Source organism: Mesitornis unicolor, unplaced genomic scaffold (genome assembly GCF_000695765.1).
Source record: "Mesitornis unicolor isolate BGI_N332 unplaced genomic scaffold, ASM69576v1 scaffold3104, whole genome shotgun sequence".
Classification (NCBI taxonomy): Eukaryota; Metazoa; Chordata; class Aves; order Mesitornithiformes; family Mesitornithidae; genus Mesitornis; species Mesitornis unicolor.
In genome coordinates this window covers 6,905-10,802 of record NW_010180753.1, presented here as the reverse complement: position 1 = coordinate 10,802, position 3,898 = coordinate 6,905, and positions in this window count along the sequence as shown.

Here is a 3,898-nt window from a genome sequence, read left to right as displayed (position 1 = left end):
TCCGGACGTCCGTGCCGTCAGCAGGGCGGCGAGGCCCCGCGCGCGCCTACAGCGCCCCCCGGTGGCCGGGAGGAGCGCTGGGGGGTGGTGGCAGTGAGCACAGGGCGACAGCGCACGGGGGGCTGCGACTGCTCGGCTGCCCCGGGAAGGGCCTGGGGCTGGGCACTGGGCACTGGGCACTGCGAGAGTGTGGGGCTGCTCACTGGCCCCTGGGGTGGCATGGCGGGGATTGGTCTCCGAGCGTGGTGTGTGCCCCTGCCACCACGCCATTCACTCCGACAGGCCTGACAACACCCCAAGGGAAATCAGAACTGTTTCACCGGCTTAGGATGCCCTCAGGTGAAGCTGCACCGGCAAACGGTGTAGGGTTTAATTGCAGGGCGATCGCAAGCACCCTGCTCCTTCCCCTGGTGCTGGTATTAAAAATGACCCAAGAGATGGGAAAGGTTTGCGCTCCCTGTCCCCTGAGCCATCTGTGCACCGGAGACGGTGCATTGGGATTTAAGTGTGGTGCCTGGTTTCTGCTTCCTTCAGGCCTAGAGGACTGAGATAACTGGTAGGGACTGAGCTTCAAAGGGTGGGCTTAACGTGTATATCCTGGAAGTAAAAAACTACTGCTTGAGTCCTTGTCACCAGGCACGTCACATTTGTGACACAGGTTATCATGAAGACAGGCTGAACTCTGGATTTCATCTCTTGTTTATTTACCTGCTTTTGTCCTGTGATTTCTGTTCTGTGGCTCGTAAAGTCCAAGAGGGCCAGAAAAAGCTTTGAAGAATGAGTAAGAACAGCTCATTCTCACTATGCTTAAATTCAGCATGGAAAGTGAAGGCCACTAAACAGTGAAGGTTGAAAGTCCCTGTAACTTTAGTTCTGTAACTTAGAAGCAGCCTGGCTGGTGGCAGCATCTTTGTGTTCTAGCCTTATGCTAAAGCACATGGTAGCTTCTGCCTTCCTAGGTCCTCCCAGATACATTTTTTTGCCTTTCCCCATTGTAGGCTCCATTGCTCCTGTAGCTGTTCTGGATGGCTGTAACCACAACTGGCTTTTCACCTAGGTTAGATAATCAGAGCTGTGCACCACAGCTCTTTCTTGCAGAAAACAGCCCGTTGGTTTAAGGGTGTTGTTTAAACCCAGGCTGGAGGGGTTTGGATTTAGAAATCATGCCCTGCTTTACCTCAGGCTTGAATGGAACCGCTTGGCAATGCGGAAACAGAAACAAGCCTCCTGCGCTTCTTCATAGTTCTTCTGAAAGGAAGCTATTTCACATCTGACAGAGAAAGGATCCAAGAAGGTCTCAGTAGAGAGGCCTGGGAGGATGTGCCCACACGTGTGTAAGGGCATAAATCGTGAGGCTTAGGAATACTCTGTAGTGGACTTTAAGGCAAACAAATGCAGATGCTCATGTCTCAGTGCCAGCTGCCTTCTTCCCCAATTAACTGGAGTGTAGACATAACCTTAGACCTTTCTTAATTTCCTGCTCCGGTTTGACATTCTGTCTCAATTAGAGACAGCACAAAATTAACCAGGAAAGCCAACTCACACACAGCATTCACAAGAAGGATGCAGTTTCTCTGAGGTGGGACCTAGACCAAAGATTTCCCAGGTTATAAAAATCAGAAGAAACCAACAAGGTGGCAGGCAAGGAAAGCAGCTGAACCGTTTATGTTGGTAAAACAACTTTGGCTAGGTTTGAAATTAATGCTGTACCTCTAAAAGGTGTCCAAAAGTTCACTAAAGATGACACAACCTTCCACGATGGATTTGGTGCCCTTCTTCCAGTACTCCTGGTTCTGTGGTCTTTTGCCTCCAAATCAAAGCATCCTTTAATGCAGATCCCCTGTGTGATCAAGGCAGTTGTCTGTTCCCGTGGAAGAGAAGTGGCAATCTACAAAGTAACAACATCTCCCAAAAGAATTGCTGTAAGCGTGTAAATATGTATATATGTTGGCTGTGTTTTCTGAGGGCATTCACAAATATCTCCCTGAAGAAGGAAATGGGGGAAAAAAAATATTCGGCATCATCCATCCCCTCCAGATTTCTCTTTTTGAAAAGATTAGAAAATCTTCTGATGTATAAGATACAGCGGAACCTTCTTTTTCTTTCACTGACAGCTCATGAGGTGATCCACTGCGACTTGCTCTCTGATTTCCAGGATGGCAAATCTGTTTGACTTCCTTTTGCCTTGGGGTCAGGGCAACATTTTCTGAGGGACATGAATCGTTGAGATGGTTGGGTCAAGTCTGGGCTGGACTCCGTTCAAAGCTCCTCTGTTCCTCAGAACATCTTCCCGAGGCTATGTCTATGCTGGCAATTCGTTACGGTCCCTGCCTGCTTCATTACAGATCTCTCGTCCTTTGACTGTCTCCATTCACACACACTGCTTGGTTGTAGCGTGGGTGTCTGGAGCATCCCTTGCCCGACAAACTCGTGGGGCACATGAAAGCTCACGCTGAGCTTTGCTCTTCGGCCCACGCAATGGAAACTGTTCCTTCACACCACAGGATGGTTTCTCGGAGTCTCCCTTGCTCCGAGGAGCCCTCAGACTGCAGACACTGCTTAGCAGTGTGTTATGAAAGTGGACAATTCCTTCCCTGTGCCGGTCCCCTCTCCATGCAATGATCTTTTTAATGGCATCAGTGCATAAGATATTTTTAACATGTGAAATTAATGCTTTTCCAAGCTGTATTCCAAACTGTCAATCTATTATATATGGCATTACTCATTAGAGTAAATTAGATCACTGCTATAAATCCTTAGCTTGACTGTTTTCTACTGCTGCTCTTTTGCTTGTCAGGGCAATACTGCTGGTTTGGTACCACGATGGCTGCGAAGTTCTGTCTCAGATGTGATTAATAAATGTTGTATTTGCTGTCAGGGCTCTAGCCAGGCCTTTAAGCTCTTCCAAAACCACCTGCAGAGCTTTGAGAGCTCACTGCAACTTAGCTTGGGTCTGGAAGCAATAGCATTACCCCTGTTTTTCCTAGATCCAGGTTTCCACAGACCTCTGGAACAACCCCACAGAGTTAACCGCAAAGCTACTTTGAAGTCATTCGCTTCACAACGTTCCACATGAAATCAAGCCTGCAATCTAGAAGTTACTCAAAATCTTAGAACATTCATAAGAGCCTTGTAAGTAACAGAAATACAAGCTTAAAACATACACGAGGTGTTTCATTCCAATTTCTAGATGATTAAGTGGTTGCTCAGCTTTATCTGCTGCAAGCCAACTGTCAACTTACAGAAATATTATTGAAGGCAGCTCAGAAATACGTCGTTTCACTCAGACAACCCAGATGTCATCTGTTTGCTGAAGTGGTAAAGCTGATCAGAATTATTTCGGTTGCACTCAGTTCTTGTATTCAGTTTATATTTAGCTGTTTTCAGGTTGTATTCAGTACTTTATGAGTATTCAGTTTCGCTTTTCTATTTTATATTAAAAGAGGGGAAAACCCCAGCTCAGCCAGCGTAGGCTTTGACAGGCACACAGGAGGCAGAACTGATGCCTCACAGCTGACCAAGATCGCAGAAGAACTCATTTCAAGTAATGCAAGCAACAGATCACACTCTGAAACTTTTTCCACATAGACACATGGTTCCTTTTATTCCTCTTCAAAATACTATAACAAAAAAAAAAGACATTTGTTAAAATTGCCTTTATACTGTGACAAAATATGTCCACTTCCAGTGAAGGGAGCTCCACATCCAGTCTCACTCTTTTCTTCATTTATTAAAGCAGCCCTTAACTTTTTGGAAGGGATTAACCCATCCAGTTGCCCATTCTCTGCCTCCATGTACCCCTAGTTTGTTCACTGGTATCTCCAGCTTGTCACATCCACAGGTCACCTTCGCATGCGTGACAGACTTTGCTGGTAGCAATTCTGCTGTGGTTTGCAAA